Below are 18902 nucleotides of genomic sequence, written 5' to 3'. Positions count from 1 at the left end.
TCACGGTTTGCAGCTGTCGCAGCCGAAGGATTCAGCTACGCAGGTCACAGGCTGGATACGTCATCAAGCCTGGTTTATTTAAATCAACTGAGCATTACATTCGCAAGTCATACGCATATTACATCAATTTACAATTAACTAAGAATAATTCTCAGCTTTATAATTGTTAATATTCTGAAATAAGACTGCCTTGATGACGTATACCGCCTACACATGCAACCTCCGGAGGCTTCAGCTATCGGCCAGCGTGAGTGTAGAGAGAAAGCGCGAAAGGCGGAGCTTGAATTTCAGGAATGTCCTCGTCCTCGTGTTCTTTGTTAAGAATTAACTCAATAAAGTACAAGGTAGAGCTTTAAGCAATTTGAATTACGTGCCCATCCTTTTTCATATAAACACATGTTCAGATATTTTTAAATTAATTAATGCAGAGCTTATCTTACTTCCTGCTCTGTGCACCTGCCCTTCGCATTCGTCATACTTCACTACGAAAATTGCAGGGCAGCCAAAGATGGCAGTGTTCCTGCAAGCTAGTTATTTTTGTTTGTAAAGTTTTAAATATGTATATTTCTCTTACAAAATCGCATTGATTACCTTCAGAAAGCCATTACTTATTCCCCCTGAGCCATGTGGATTACTTTTGCGAAGGATAGATGCACATTCTTTGGGCTTAAAGGAGACAGACCCCATAAATTATCCATTATAAACATTGGAAGAGCTAGAACATTTTCAAAAATATCTGAATATGTTTAATAAAAGGATGGACATATTTAACTTGGATGGCTTGAGGGTGAATTTAAATTTTTGGCCAAACTATCATTTTTACTTTGGTTCAGGTGTAATCGAGGAAATTTGCATGTACTGTATATGATGAAAACGTTAATACTGCATTCTAAAATCAAAACAATTGCTAAACAGGGCTGTCTTGCATAGCGTCTGGAAATATTTGTTAATGAAGTCTTTGTAATCTGGAAATGAATTTTTCGGACTGCATATGTTAGAGTTATCCTCGGGTATCTAATTAGTTTTGTGCCACCACATAACATCTCACAAGGGTTGTCAAGGTGCCAAGTAACCATTATAATTAGATCTCTCCTTTCATCTTGTGCTGTTGTCCAGATAGCTATTATCATTTTCTTAATGACAGCTAGATGCACAATATGTGTGACCATTTCTGAAGTAGCAAAGGTATGTTAATCTTTTTGGAAGCATTATAACTGTAACCTTACGCAACTGATAATTGATGACTTCACATATTGTCAACCCCTCTTTGTATAAAGGCATTAAATTGCTGCAGCTGCTTATTTGAAATTAAAATATCTGGGTATTCTAACTGTAGTTGGGTCTATTACAGTTTCAACTGCAGATATTGAACCAACCATTAAACTTTCATCTTGTTGAACAGAAAAACAGAAGTCCTCAGAGAGCATCGATTCTCTAAGTATAGAGTCTTCGACGTTTGTGTTAGTATTTATTCTCTTTAGTGGAATAAGTCCCATGGAGCTCCATGTGGCTTTCCTCTGTGTTACCCAGTTGGGTTTAGTCTATCTTGGCCTTGGTGTTCAATGAGTGCTACTGTATTGATATTAGAGCTTCTTGGAAAAAAACATGCGACAATCAGTCTCAAACTGGTCTACAATGATTATCTGTTTATTGACTCAACAAGCTAGATTCACTAAATGGAAATATTGTATGTGTGGTGTTTTTCTTCGAAAACGAAATTTGCTTTTAGGCACAAATAAATAGGGTTAAAAGTAAGTTTAGGTTGATTTCAATAACACATACAATGTATTTTATTATAATTTTCTATATTTTTTAAAATATTTAATTTATGTGATAATGCAAATGGCACTGAATGGAATTGCAATAACTTTTTTCTTTTTGTTGGTTCAATGTCTGGGATTATTTTTGGGCAGGTCTAATTGGTCTCAGCAATGAATGATGAAAAGAGGGATTGGTAACCGTTCTAAAAAAATCATTACTTCTGCAGTTCTCATTGTTGATTGTGCAGGTCCAGAAATTAACTAAATAAATAAATAATAATAGGAATGCTACTAACAAATGTGTTTGTCGTCATCTTTTCATGTTTTTTACATGGCCAAAAGCAACCACAAGATTACTATAGTTCTCATTACTATGTGATTAAACGTCCTCCAAAGAGCTCTGCATTTTGTTTCTTTTTGTTCACTTTAATTACCTTGTGTTCTTTATATAAACAGACATAAACAAGTAGCCTGTAATCAAGCAATGGAATTTACATGGCCTTCATACATCATTAATATGGTGTTTCTTTGTTATTTCAGTGTCGGTTATTTATGAGGGAAATCAGCCTTGTAAGACCGTGACTCACAATAGTTGATTAATTGGAAGCTATTCACAAAAATATGAAGTCAAGTGCAGGTGAATGTAGTACTGTAAATTAGTTACAACTTGTCAGATTTTCTCTCTTTTGCAGCACAAGGCTCTGACTTTAGAGCCTCATTGGACAGAATAGTTTCAGCCTGAACTTTTGTTTTGTGTGGATAGTCAAAGACAAGTACCACCTTTATACACAAAAATGTAAGAGACCACTTCAAGAATACTTTCAGTTTCTCTAAATGTATTACTGGTATTTAAATGTGTTTAAGTTTTGTTATATTCTGTCGACTACCGACATAATTTCTAAGACATTACTAATAAAAATAATGCTTTTATTTGCATTTGCAAAAAAACTGAGACTAGACAAACTAACAAAAATGCATGTTTTCAGATATTGAACACTGCAAAGAAAGGAAAAGTTTATTTTCGTTTTTAAAAAAACACAATGCTAATGTTTTTACATTTTAGGAACATTTCAAAAATCAATATTTGACTGAATAACTGTGATTTTTAATCACATATTTTGTGTGTCTTGGCATGCTCTCAGTCTTTCACATTGCTGTTGGGAGACTTTGCTTCATTGTTTTGCTTTTGTTGGAATTCAACAGACACTGGACTGAAATGGTCACAATACAAAAATAATGATTGAAGACAAGTCTGCAGTAGTATCTTATTTTTTTCCAAGGCTGTATATCACAGAAAAAAATATTGTGTAAAGAAAAAACAATTTAATGATTATGATCTTTGTGAAGAAAAATTGTTTTTGTTTTTCTTATATCAGGTTTACCTGTGCTTAATCTACTGAGAAGTGACCATATTTTTGTGTCTGTTTTAATTTTTACACAATGCACAAGCACATTATGGGGCTGTTTACCAGATAGGGCTTATCCTAAAGTGCATATTTGAGCTGCCTTAATTTAAAAACAATTTGTACTGACATTTTTTAACATATATCAGTGCCATTGTTTTCTCAAGATGCACACCAGTATTGTTTTTTGCAAGGTTGGTTTATAAAAACGACTTAAATTATCTAATATAACAAAGGCCTAGTCCTGGATTAATCTAAAACCTGTCAGGGAAACCGCCCCTAAACGTTTAAGATTAATGTCAATGGTTTAATACATTTAAAGTAATAGTTTCCAACCTATATCATACGTGTTAACAGTTTTGTGTTCCATCCAATATTTACCCAGCGTGGGTTACAAATAGCCCTGCACTTTTTGTGCATGTTTGCTTATAACCACAAATTAGTCACATGGGTTTTCGCAGGATTTGGTCACGAAGTAATAAAACAACACAAAAAGCAATAAAGCACATTCTGTTGAGTTTTGTTTGTGGAAACGGACCTTATTGAGCAGCGCAATCCATCTTAAAGGTCATTCCTTCCAGGCCCTGTAAATTTTCATAAATCACACCAGTTCTTATTTACAGCCTTTCTCCTTCAGACCAGCCACTGCTTCACTGTGTGCATTGTGGTGCTGCTACCACATAATGATGTGATTTGACCTGAATCGGTCTTTTCTAATACTCAGGTGTGTTTTGCTACATACCTCAGTGTTGCTAATCCTAACTGTCCTATTCCTTTACCACAGAAAACTGATCATCTTGGACTACAGAATTTCTGTTCCTCCAGTGGGATTTAGTTTGAATTTTGGAGGATATTTCAATTTCTTAAGAATGCTTCTACACGACAATAGAAATCCTATTAGTGTTGCTTTATGATTTCTTGACTAAGATAAGTTGGAAACAGTAAACCAGTGAATATGGAACACAATCCAATAAATCTAAAGTTTAAACACTCCATGGCTACATCCTGTTTACATAAGTTTTCTGTACTTGTCACTGTAACTGTTTATTGTCATGGGTATTATGTGTGATGGTCCTGATAGCACAGTACCTGAAATTTCTGTGATTAGAGCTGAAAGCTCATTCCCACAGGCTCATATGATCTGCTTATCAAATTAGTGCCTGTTGTAAAGAAAAGATACCAGGAGAACAGGACAGGAATAGCATTATAATTGATTGGTTCTACCCTTGTTAGTCTAATCACTGATGTCTTGACTCATGCAGTCTGGTGTGAAGTGCGTCAGGGGAGCATGACACAGTTTGAAACCGCACAGTTCCCCAGGAATAAGCTGCAGTTTGTTTTGGTGTTATCCCTAAAGCTTCCAATTGTTAATGAAGAAATAAACTCCATGTTATTGTGAAAGCAGTTCAGTCACTGGTAGTTGTGCATTAAACTTTTTGGCCCAATATGTTTTTAATTTTTTATTCAGAGGTCCACCTTACCAAATGTGATAGGATGAACACAGAATAACACAGGTGTCAATTCCAGTGGAAAAAAAAGCTATTGAAAATTCCACCTTTGAGAATCTTTATAGTAAAAATATATTACAAAGTCTTTATTTGACACAAGCCAAACAACTAAAACTACCCTGCACATCAAAAAATGATGCTGGGGAAAGCCTGCGCATCAAAATTTGAAGCAGAAAGCATATTAAAAAGTCCCCCTAAATGAGAGACCCTTTGCGTTAAAAAGTGATGCCTATGCCATAGTGACATGATTGGGTTTTACAATATTGAAACATAAATGGGCTTTTAGATTTTAACTGAGCATTTGATGCAAAAATAACAAGATTTGTTTATTGAAAATGCTGTCAAATACAAAACATTTATTTGGCAGTATTGTACCACTGCCGTTTAAGAATCACTGCATTAAAGTGACCTTTTATAGTTTACCATTCATAAAAACTTAAATTAGTATTTGGTGGTTTAAATGGCACAAAAGTAAATAGCAGATCATGATTGTCTGTCCTGTGACATAAGCCAAAGGTTGTTATTAAATAGGATTAGCTTTCTAATCAAATAGGAAAGGACAAGACAATTCATTACTTAAACCATAGAGTCTTGATGGTGCACTGTCAGAATAAAAAAAAAAACTGTACCTTTTCTTTCACTCGGATGTTACCCTCAAAGGTTATTTTCTGTACCTTTATGAGTATACGACACATTAACCTCATTCACACAGCACTTTGGTCCCAGAAAATACCGATAAAATTGGCAGTCAGGCTTCTGTGTGAATGCAAACGTCCCGTACATGTTGTTGTGGGATTGCTCCCAGAAAGAGGACCTAGTAACATTGCTGTAAGATACCCGGAAAAGCCCTATTCGTGAATGAGAACCGGAAACGATCCCATAAGGGGTGTGTTGTAGTGAAGGCGCACATGTCATGACAACATAAGGTTATGGTTCAGCTCTTTAAAACAAGGGGTTTACATGCAGATTAATATTTATGACAAAAAATGATGGCAAACTGCATCATTCAGCAGCATAACGGAATAGCACGTCATGTGCTCATATAAGCGAATAGTGAACAAACATGCATGTGTGTCATCGCAACAAGATATATCTTTCAGCTCTTAAAAATGGGGGTTTTAAATGTACATTAACATTCAAGATGAGAAATGTCTGCAAACTGGAATTAAGCAAAGATCATGGAGCTCATCAAATATCCCCTCTGAAGCTGAGATCATTCACAAGCATAACAGAACAACACATCACACGCTCCTTTTATAGTCTTATCATAAACAAAAATGCACGTGAGTGGTTTCTGGAAAGAGAAATAATGGATTATAAGCACACTTTAGAAAAAAAAACTACTAAGTGCAAGACTTTAAACATGTCACGTGTCTTTACCGGAATGCACACACAGATTCCGGAAAATCATCGGCAGTGTGAATGAACCAAAAATCAAACAGTCCCAGACAAATCCCAGATGCATTTTCTGTGCATTTTCCATAATGTCTGTGTGAAAAGGGCTATTGAAATGTACAATGTATACCCTACGAACCTATTATATACCTTTAAGGGCCAATGTTATACCAGTTAAATGTTACACAATAGGGCCTTAAGGTACCGTAATGTACCCAAGTACAACATTGTATTTTTGATATACCTGTAAAGGTATAAATGGAACAACCCTGTGACAGAAAAGCTATAGTTACAAACCTTTTACAATGCTGTATACACTCAAAAAATGCTGTATAGTTATTAACCCATGGCTGGGTAAATATTGGAGTGAACACACAGTTGTTTCAACCCAATTACTAGGTTATTACAACCCATAATTGGGTAACAAGCATTGGGTATTTTTTAATTAAGTGTGTTCCTGACAATATTTACCCAGCCATGGGTTAAACACAACCCAGCATTCAGATGAGCCATTTCTGGTCACATAAAGAACCTTTAAAATCCAAATTACTTGTATTTGTAGTGGGTTTTTTAAAAAAATGAAGAATTTTTTTAAGAATTTTTGATTTAAAAGTTTTTTGGGGGGATTAAATAAATTAAATGGTTCTTCTATTCAACCTTTATTTGTTAAAGTCATAAATAGCATCTGTGTCCACTATAAAATTATTTGATGCATTGTGATGCTTCCAACTGTATCATTATTCAGTATATTTTCATTCATCAATACCAAAACAACCCAGTTCATAAATTATTAGCCAGATTTGTAATGATACTATTTAAATCCCCCACATCCCTGGGAATATTTATGTTACAGTGTGTTAGCAGCAAACTCTGGGTGGAGAAATAAAGATCTCAAGAGGCGATTTGTGAAAACTGTAATTCTGTCATCCTGATCCAGGCGGTTTAACTCCCTGCAAGGGCCAAATTAACTGCCGATCATCTCTTTCTGTCTGTCTGGGAGACATCCAAGAATCAAATGCTGTAATTACACAGCAGCAGAGAAAGACCTCTTATTTCACCGGACGGTCTCTGAAGTAATACAGACCGTTCACTTCATAAACAAACCATAACTGTAGTTTGTTTGCTGAAGTCAAAGGGTTTCAGAATGACATCAGGGAAAGTAAATTATGACCATTTTTTTTTTAGGTGAAATATTTATCACGTCACCCAATGACACATGGTTATGAGTCACTTGTCATTGTAGATGTTTTTTTGCCAGCTGTTCTTTCAGGCCAAAAATCAGTGCGTCCCACTGAACCGGTGTGACATTTAATATCCGGGAAAGACCTGTGGGAAAATATTAAGTGCATGGGAGTTTTTAACCCCGGGCTGTGGATACACTCAACTGGTCACAGTTAGTTTATCATCTCACACTTGATACACCAGTCACCGTCTGGATTTATCTAATGACCAGAACAGCTGTAACCGAAGCTCGGTCACTAGGCATCAGAGATCAGCCACCTGCTATACTGATGAATAAAGTTTATAGTGCCAGTAATCTGGTTAAATATAATAGCGCTTGTGTTAAAAGGCTATATTACTGAGCATGTTGCATACAAGGAATTACCCTGAAAGGAATTGCCAAATTCCCATATGAATTTTCCTAAAACATGCTGCTCGCCTATGAAGCATTCCCCCTGGAATCCTGGGAGAAATTTTACCTTTGAATACATTGCTATATAAAACATTTATTGACATTTATGTTGAAAAATGTAACTAGTGCTCAGACATGAAAGTCCCTCTCTAAAGACCCTGCCTTTTTTGGATAAAGATCCATGGAAAGCTACAGTAGACTTGTATTTCTCCACCAAGTAATGCTGCACCATCACTCTTACAATATATAACTGAAGTAAACATGATGCTATTTTCAATCACTGTTCTCCCTCTAGTATAGTTTCTACATTACAGCTTGTCCATTTACTGTAGCCATGACTTTAGTTGTCATCTAGTAATCCTCAGAGAGACACATCCATGTATCAACCATTTGAAAGCAGTTTACATTTAAAGCTGAGAAAGTTGTCATGCAAGTGCATTGAGTGCTATTTTATGTCATTCTTACTGAAAAAGCAATTTGGGATAAAAGATACATTTTGCAAGTATTGAGTATGTCTGCTACAGTATGTTTCTGCAGTACCACCCTTACGAAAATTAACCATGGTTTTACTACAGTAAAAAAACATGGTTGCTATAGTAAAACCATACAGTAGTTACCACAAAAAACATGGGTTTGACAACCACAATTTTCAAAAAAACATAGTAACATGCAGTGGCAGCTCGTGACTGCTCATCAGAGGGGCACAAATTAAAAATAAGTGTCATGTGTGTTGATTGTGTTTTCAAAATATGTGTTTGTTGCGTCATGTGAACCATGTACATCAGGTGTTTTGTCAAAATAAGGGCCTGCTGCACACGCGTCAAAACTGTTTATGATAAAAGAGACTCTTACGTTCACAAAATACAAGCAAGACACTCATTAAACACTGATTATGCATGATATTATGAAAGTATCTGGCGTCTCTTTTATCATAAACGCTTTAGACGCGTCTGCAGCAGGCACTTATTTTGACAAGACATGTGATGCACATAGGATTACTCGATGTACAGAACACATATTTTGAAATTATGAACCACACACATTGGGCTACATACATATTGTGACAAACCTCGCATTGAGCGCCCTCGAATAAAAACAAGTCACCGGCCGCCACTGGTGACATGACCTTATGTGTCAGTGCTTAATATAGACAGTTGAATATCACCTTTAACATATTTTACATTAAGAGAGGTGGTCAATTTTCACCTCTACACATCTTTTAATCTCAATCCAGCCTTTAACTGCTGTGCTGGCCTTTGCTCTGTGCGTTTTACCCTGTGAATGAAAAGACTTACATATGCATTGCTATGACACAGCTGCATTCATTTGTAGCATCTTGTAGAGTCCATCTGAGCAACCTTAAACTTCTGCTGGATCTCGTTTTTGTTCCCGGAAAAGAAATCCAGCAACATGAGGAAGAGTAAACTCACTTTTTACATGTTATAATACGATTTTATTTGTTCCTCAGATTATTACAGTTATGTATCAAAAACACATTTGTGATGTTATACTAGGATTATTGTTATATTGCTGTCTATCCTTACCAAAAACAAGATCCAAAACAATGAGACCATGGCAGTAATTAACTTGATGAGGCCATCAGTGTCCTTAAAGCCTCATTCTCAGTGCATTCACTGTTTCAGGAATGAGATAGTGTAATTAAGATGTTCAGTGAAGAGCAGCCAAAAAGATTGTCCTTGTTCTCTCATGAACATACATACAGTATCAGCTTAATGTTTTGAGCTTTAATGGCGTCCTCTGCAGGATCTCCAGGGACAGCAGATAAATACATACACCGTTTCCTCCATCCACACTTATTTCTCTCTAGACTCACTTTGGCCCCAGAGTCCTTGAGTCTTATCAGTATCAGTAAGAGCTGTCAGACTGAGGCTATGGTTACACGGCAACAATGTAGTAAAAAACACTGTGGTTTTAAAAAAAATGTACGTACACAATAGTGTTGTAGTTCTCGAGACCGGTCTCGGTCTCGAGACTGGTCTCGAGAGCAATTTTTAAAGGTCTTGGTCTCGTCTTGGAATTGACCACATTTTGACTCGGTCTCGTCTCGGTCTCAGACAAAGAGGACTCGGAATTTTATTTCAAGATCGGTCAAGACCACAACTGATGGCACATCACAAATTTATTTTTTATCATTAATTTTATGCAGTTTATTCAGAGTTTGGCATATGACGTTGGCATTGTTTAAGTTTCTCCCAATGACAATTTTTTTAATTTTATTACTAAAAACACCTGCATTGTGCAAGTGAATGGCATGGAAAGACAGTTCAGAATAAATGGTTAAGTTAATTTCAGCTTAAAGTCTTGGTCTTGTCTCTGTCTCGGACTGTCTTGGTCTTGGTCATGTCTTGGTCTCGGTTTAGCCCACTAAATTATGGGTTTCAGGCCAGTAGATGGCGATGTCACCTTGTAAAGAAACACTACGTGTTGAGCAGCTTGATCTAGTAGTTCTTTTAGGGTTTTTTTACTGATATGGAACATTTTGACCAAAATGAAATGTCTGGCATTAATGACTCAGCTTTATATTTTTCCAAACCTGTATTGCGTTCTTTCACTGAACACACAAAAAAAGGAAATAAATTGCAATGTCCACAAAACTTATATTCATAGTGTGGACTTTTTAGTAAAATATGATGGGTCCAAATGGGACAAACACAAACTATTGGGGTGTAATTTAACCTATGCTGGGTTGTTTTTACCCATTATTGAATCAAACATAAACATTTTCTGGGTTAATTTTACTCAACAGGCTTGTCCCTTCTAATCCAACACTGGGTTGAAAAAGCATTTTTTAGAGTGTATGCTTATAAAAACAGTTTACCAATGTAACTAGAAAATATTAAATGTTTTTAAGATGCGTATTTTAAATTCTTAACATTTTAAGTAAAAATTTCTAAAATGTATGAATCTCATCTCAGTATTTTTATAGGTAACCGTCACACTCTGGCAAAAAACATGAGGCTGAGTAATGAAAGAATTTTCATTTTGGGTGAACTAGTCTTTAAAATCATTTTGTTAAAAATATATTTGGAATAGTTTTAAAATATCATCCTGACTGGGTCACTTTTTAACCCAGCGTTGGATCAAAAAAGTGTGAGCCTAGCCCCACTGAGTTTTAATTATACCTATAGATGGTTTCAGCAGTAACAACATAAACAAGCGGCTTTCGTGATCAACACGTAACTAAGAATAAATAACAACAAAGTACTTTAAACTTAGTTTATTTATATAACAAGCAAAATAAACACAACGTAGATTACATAGGAAACCAAAACATTTGTTATTTTCGACGTTAAGTTTAGCAACTAGTCAGAGCCTTAAAAAAACTAAACCGGGAGTAATGTTCGGACCAGACGCGTATCGCGTCACCACACGTGCATCCGATGAAACCGTCTATACTTGGTAGTTTCAACCCAAAATGCTGAGTTGTTTTAAACTATTCTTGGGTCAAATAAACATTTCCTGGGTTAATATAAACCAAACGGCTGGGTTTGTCCCCTTTTGACCCAACACTGGGTTAAAAAAGGTTTTTTTTGAGTGTAGGATTTTGGTCTTGTTGGAATATATATCTCCTTACTAATTTATGTTAATATATGTTGCTATTGTAACCCGAATGAGTCTATAATTCACTTTAGTGCAAATAAAATCAGTTATTCAAATCAATTCCCAATGCCGTCGTCAGATAACCCATCTGGATATTCTAGGATGGAAACATGTTTAGAATATCAATCACTACCCAAATATTCAGAACATTATTTTTCCGAAATGTACAATTACTCTGTAGCAGAGGGGACGGCAGTGACAGCAAAATCATGTTTATTGCATTCCATTAACAAAATATTGCACCAACCGATGACTCATATTCACCTGTATCAACTTTGAAACTGTAAGACCTTCATTCAATTCCACTTGAGTTTCTAAATAGAACCGCCTATTGCTCATCCTTACTGCCCTTAAAACTAAGAATAGCTTTAATCTCTACCAAGGTTCAGAGCCAACCGCACTCTCGATATTATAACACATGCTGTTATAAAAGAGCAGTTCTACACTGATATTGTAATCTTTCACTTTGACAGGTTAGTAGCTTTAACTGTTATTTCATCCAAAAATGGAAGTTCTATCATCATTTACTCCATGTGGTTCCAAACCTGTTTTTCTTGCATTCCGTAAATGAACACGAATATGGAAAATGTTGATGCTGCTCTTTTCGATACATTGAACGTGAATTGTGACTGAAACTGTCCTCCACTAACATACTCCCTAACATCTTCTTTTGGGTTACACAGAAGAATGAAAGCAGACGCAGGCGTGCCAGATCCGCGCCGAAGACAGTAGTTCCGGTACAGATCCGGCCTGAATCCGGCCCGGAGTCGTCTGCTGTCTGAGACAGGTTTGGATAAATAGTGGGAAAATGGTAACCAGTGGCAATATTTTTATTTTTTTAGCTGAACTATTCATTTAAGTCTGGATGACATCTTCATCGTGGCTTTACTTTCAAAGGGGATACATTATTTGTTTGTTTGTTTGGTTGATTAACTGATACTTTTATTTTAGAAAGTGGAATAAACAGATGCTCCCTTTTATGGATCATTTACTAATCTTGCCAAGCTGGGGAGGCGATGACGAAAGACATTTTTGTTATTTGTTTCCTGCCAAAACCATATGGAGCCGTTAGCTGCAAATAACTTACCCAGGAGACCAGGCTATTTCTCTTTTTGTTTGGGTCAAACATTTGACACGATAATCTGGAAGAGCATGTAGACCAAACACTAAGTAGCAAAGTGTCTTCCTTTTGTCTTAAGCTGTCAGTCAAATTTTGCCAAAAGTCTTTAGGCTTGCAGAAACCTGCATGTTTGTCTTTTACTACAAGCAATGCAGCATTAATATTTATGAGGATGTACTTTATCTTTAACAGTACATTATTTTGTGATCTAATGCAAATGTTTGTTATTTAATAAGATTTCTAAGTCAACAGCAGTAGGAAAAAAATAGCCTGAATAATTATGCATTTTAACCGTTTCTCTTAGACAATTATGTAATTGAGAGCAAATGGAGAACCTATGGAGAAACTGAGTTGTCTTCACTAGATTTTCAGAAGATATCAGAATCTTAAGATCAGAAATGACACAATACAATATATGCTCTTCTAATGTGTGTTGAAATTTCAATAGGAAATCAATACAAAATAAATACTAAATTATTAGTCTTCAATAGTCTTTTTAAGGCTATCCACAGGTGTTTACTGTAAAGTTATTGTCTCATTTGGATCTTTTATTTATTTCTCCAAGGGAAATTGTAACATCATGGAAAGCTCCATTAAGTCTCCAGAGACATGAGAGTGCAATTTTTAGGCTAATGAAATAAAATCCTCTAGGGTTCTTTATTTACAGTACTGTTGTTGAATCACAGATATTTTTAATGGTCAGTGAAGCTAATATCATTGTTTGTTCAAGCACATCTGATATTCAAGAATAAAACATGTTTATGACAGAGCTGCTAGTCAAATCCCAGACCTGTCACTTACATCGAAGGGCATTTATTCAGAAGTAAGACTTCATTTGAAAGCTCATTGCTATAGCTGTATGATCCAGAGAAATGTATACAGGTATGTGTGTGTATGTGTGTTTAAATAAACATAATAGTTACACACAGTACACACACATATATTATTCAATATTCATTGTATGCGATTAATAGCGATTAATCTTTGCCCAGCACCAGTAAATATTGACCAGAACATGTGCTGGGTTAAAATGACTCAATGTTGGGTTGTTGTTATATGCAACCATAAGTTATAATAGTCCAGCAGTTGGGTTATTACAACCCAGCATTGGGTCAACCCAGCGGTGTGTTCTGTCCAATATTTACCCAAAAATAACCCAGCCAAGTGTTCTCTTGAATGTCAGGTTTTGCACCATTGGTCAAATGAATAAGCTTTAAAGATGATAAAAACAGCAGCCACAAGCTATTGTTTTGTTAGACTTAGAATAGTTGTTTTTTTTCCAAGCCTTTGAGTCTGTGTACTTTGCTTTAAATCGTGAAACCCACCCACATTAAGAGCACTTGGTAGCATGAACTCGTTCTACTTTGGTGAACAAACCCACACGCTTACTTTACACGTGGGAGGCATTATAAAGCGATTTCACTTCATGCAACAAACACCTATCAGTGGTGCCAAATTAAACACAGAAAATGGGGCAGAAAATTGGTTCAATTGACTCATATCATGCCTGAATGGCTAAAAACAATCTGAGAATGGAAAATTGAAAACTGTTCAGAAGACTCGTTTTCATGAATGACTTAAAGGTGACATAGAATGATTGAACGGGGTATTTATCCTTGTTCTGTTATGTGACAAACATGTTTTTGTTTGGGTCTGTAATGCCTTAGAAGCTTCATAAAAACCTCTCTCAGATAGCTCTATTAGGGTGGGAGATTTTAAACAAGTGGTTTTGCACCTATTTGCCACCCCCCTACTGGCTTAACTTTCAATCTCATTACTGATTGGCTGACTTTGCTGCCACTCAAAAAATGTAGCCAATTATTTTAAAGTAGAGGGGCAGTGAGATGCCTGTGATGTCATAAGCATCAGTTTTTCAGATTGGGCCGTTTTCTGGCTGACATTTCTAAAAGAGGAATTTCTATGAGACTGAGATGTTTAGCATGTCTAGCACTTTTTGTATGTTTGTGAATGCGGGTAGACGTCCATTATTCAACAAAGACAAGGTAAAAATGTTTTTTCATTCTCTGTCCCCTTTAATGATAAAATTTGACATAATCAGAAGTTATATATTCATTAACCAGACTGTCCTTGACCTAGTCAATCATCGAAACTAGTGTAACTCAGTTAATGACCAGTTTAGATGTACCAGCATCTTAAAGTACCTGGATTTTCCAGCAGGGTTTTTTAGTGATGTTACATTTGAAGAGTTTGGTTCGAGATATCTCAAGATAATTTTTTCAGAAATCTAGTTTTTTGGTTGTGCATTCCAATTAATATCAATAAAACTACAGTTGGTTTGTTTATTTAAACCTTCATAACTTAAAAAATACAGCTAAGAAGCACCATAAAACAAAATAATAGCATGATAACATAATAATAAATGTTTTGACAAATATTTAAAAAAAACAGAGTTATCTCGTTTTGAAACCAAACTCTTCATTTGGTAAATATGGAAGTAGCTCTATTTCTGATTCAGCAGGTGCTGCTTTAAGTATTTCAAAGGGAATACTGTAGATGAAATAAGTCTTTTACTTTCCCATCATGACAAGACAGAATTGGAAATAAGTCTGATTTATTTTAAATAGAGCTAACCTTTTTCCTACTGATCTCTTTCTGGTAAACCACACGTTGTACAGAGGTTGCAGAATATTATAGTACAATACTTTTTCAAATGTTCAAAACACTGCTATTTTGCTACATTTTAGCGTAATAGTAAACTCATCAAAACTATGGAACAACATGTAACTATGTAAATTATTTTGTGACTAAAGCATCTTAAATAAATAAAACTTATATTATAGTCACCCTATGCCTAGAGTTTACAAAATATACTCTTAGCATTCTATTAAGAAGCTTGTTAAGGTCTGACGGGTTGTTTTTTAAACGGTACTGAAAAAATTTATATCTACTGTGGGCTCTTATTTGAAAGTTTATCTTCTTTCTTTGGTGAAAGTCATATATTTCAAAAAAATATTTAGTTTAGTTTTCTAATGAAAGAAATTAATATATTAGCACAATTATATTTTGGTTTATTGAAAGTCATTTTAAACTTTTAATATTCACTTTTAGATCAAAGGATTTTATGGCAGTTTTATACCATTTTGAAAAATACATTTATTTATCAATAACTCTGTGTAATTAAACCTCAGAAAAATAATGCTACTGTCCAATTTAATATTTAAATTAGTTTAATTCAAATGTTAAGTTTTAAAATGTTTTATGTCATACATTTTCTTTGGGGGGGGGGGGCACGAAGGGATGCACCATAAACAAGAGGGGCATACAGCGAAAAAGTTTGAGAATCACTGCTATACTGTATGTGACCCCTCCAAACTGAGGTGCAATGAGCAAATTTCAAAAAAATTTACAGTTGTTATTTATTAAAAAACCTTCAAAAAGATGCATGATTTGTTGGACAAAAATGACAGTGATAGAAAGCAAAGTCAATTTTGAGAAAAATCAAGTTATAGTCAGCGTGAGTAAGATCGTTTTCATGTCTTGTCGCTCTTAATAACTCTCTTTACATCAATCAGGTCCCGCACTTATCTCTGTTAATAACTCTTTTAACATCAAACAAGTCCTGCACTTTATTTTTTCATTTCATCATGTTTTAAAACCAAAACGTCAAGACTCAGTGCTTTGTGTTCGATGGCCACACATCATTTGTATTAGAAAATATTTAGAACAATACACCTCTCAGAAAATGTACAAATAAAGATTATTTTAGATGTTTATCTGGAGCATTAGGCTCACTAGACTTTCTTTATTTTTATTAAAACTTCAATTTCGACCAAAATCAACACCTTTTTACTTATTTGCCTGTAGCTCAAAATTAAACTGTGCTTGTACCAACTCATTTAGACAGCACGGGTCACATGAATAAAAACCTGAATAAAAATACAACTATACTACAATGTACTATAGGCCACTCCTTCATGTGGATTTGCAAAGTCGTTAACTTTTAATATCATACATGAGCGACCGAGACACAGAGGTCTCAGAATAGACAAGTGAATGATAATTTAATGAAGATCCAATAATCTTGAAAAGTTCACTCCTTATCGTTTTAACTTCCTAATATCATTGTTGAAGGTTACAATATGAGAGAAATGGAGCGTCTTCTTAACTTGGCTCATTAAGGATGTAATTGTCATGCTGAGATATGATATTATACCCTTCAGAAATGAGTGAATCCCCTGCTGTCAGACAGGGTTTTAGACAACTACATTTTTATCATTAATGGAAATATACTAACTTATAAAACATTGTGGGGATTGAAAGCAGCTAATGAGTCCTAGACTGAAGCTCAATGACTGAATCAGAATCATTACAGAGAACAGAAATTTGAAGGAATGATATCACTCTTTATATAAGTGCATGCTAAACACAGCAAAAAATGACTTTCTAACTTAGTATTTTTGTCTTGTTTTCAGTAGAAATATCAAAAAATTCTTAAACCAAAATGTATTTTCTTGTTGAGCAAAATTACCTAAAAAATAAGTTTAGATTTTAGACAAAAAACATATAATTTAAGTGAATGTGTGCTTAAAACAAGATAAAATATCTGCCAGTGTGCTGAGAAAATTTAGCTTGAATTAAGAGTTTAAGAAAAAAGAAATTTATTTCAAGATTTGTTCTCTCCGCATTGGCACATATTTTTGCTTGTTTTAAGCTTAAATTGTATATTTTTTGTCTAAAAACTAAACTTATTTTCTAGGTCATTTTGCTCATTAAGAAAAAGCATCTTAATTTAAGAATTTTTAGATATTTCTACTGAAAACAAGACAAAAATATTAAGTAAAAAAAAAATTTTTGCAGTGAAGGATATGACTTGCTTTGCCTTTCTGGTCTGGAATTGGCTGGGCATTGTTTTGCTTAAAATGCCTTTTATAAAATACAGTATGACGTTCTTGTCCTGAATGCATATTGGTAAACGCTCTGTTTTAGTTAACTTTCAATGTGATGTCACCTCAACTGAGCACATGTGATTGGCTTGAGGTTATCTGAAGTCAAAGGAACATTGTGTCTCAGATGCACCCAAAAGATTGCATGCATCCCATGGGGTGAGCACTTATTTGCATGTTTTACATCAGAATAGCAGCAGCTATACAATTATGGGGGGAGTGATTAAAATGAAATGCAGCTATTTCTGTTTTACTTTAATAGACATGCAAGTTATACAACCCGCCTCCTGTTGTTATAGCTGTTGCTGTATAGTTTTAAAGCTAAAGTGTGCTGTTTTATCTGTTATTTTACTATTATACTATTAATATGTTGACACGTGTACTGTATAGGTTAATCATTTGTTCTGTAGGTATTACAACTGTGGCACCACTGTAAAAAAAGATTTTTGGTTTAACTTAAAAAAAGTTACCTGGTTAAGTCAACTTAAAAAAAGGACACAACATATTGTTTACATTAAGTTCAATTGACACATTTTTTAGGCAATCAGGTAACTTACTATTTTTTTAAATTGAACCAGCAAATCTTTTTACAGGTTCAATGACTAGCGTGTGTTAGTGGAAATTTGGTATCCGTCATTTTAAAAAAATTGTTTGATAACACATTATATTGCATAAAAGCTTTAAAATAAAATCATATATTTGACTTATCAATCAATAATAAAATATACTAGTGAACATTTGTAGTGGATCAAAAAGGTTAATCAAAGTTGCCTTAAAACAAAACATGTATTGTGTATTGGTTGTAAGACAACTTTTATTAATTGTTTTGATTTGTCCACTTCAAATATTGACTAGTGTAGTTTGTTATGAGTTCAAGTATGTGTAATGATGTGTTTACAGATTTCCTAACCCTTTGGGACAAGGGCTCCTGTAATTGGTGCATTACTTACTGTAACACTGTGAGTATAGTTGAAAATAACTCTCTTGTAATGTCTATTAACTCCAGTGTGTCTCCAGAGATGAAGGACGAATTTGTCTCATTACCAGAGTCTGTGCAGAGTCCTGGTGTCATTTGATTACCACTCATACTTTCAAGCTGACTTAAAACACTTATTTGAGATTATAATTGTGTATAGTACATATATAGTTGTTTGTTAGAAAAGTGATACATGTTGATTGCATCCACCAAAGTAATCCAGTCCTTTCTGGAATGGTGACGCTGGTGTCTGTTCTGTCAATATTATAGTATGGTCATTTATTGTTTGGTATGAAAGGAATCCTGCTATTAGCAAGTATTGAATATGGGCTCCTGTGTAATGTGATAAAATTGCAAAGATTTATTCAATACTTTGCACTTTGTTTGTGATCAATAATCTGTGTAGAAAGCCAGTGAACTGAGGTCCCTTATTGATTGCACATACAGCTTTTTTAATTAATGTTTCCCACGAGAGATGAACTTAATAAAGCATTAGTAAATCATTGTTAAATCTGAAAAAAAAAAATGGTAGAATTGTGTTAATGTTATGGGCAGACCAAACACCACTTATAATGTTTTGGT

The sequence above is a fragment of the Paramisgurnus dabryanus genome, chromosome 15, assembly GCF_030506205.2.
Source record: "Paramisgurnus dabryanus chromosome 15, PD_genome_1.1, whole genome shotgun sequence".
NCBI classification, from domain to species: Eukaryota; Metazoa; Chordata; class Actinopteri; order Cypriniformes; family Cobitidae; genus Paramisgurnus; species Paramisgurnus dabryanus.
This window is presented reverse-complemented; position numbering follows the sequence as displayed.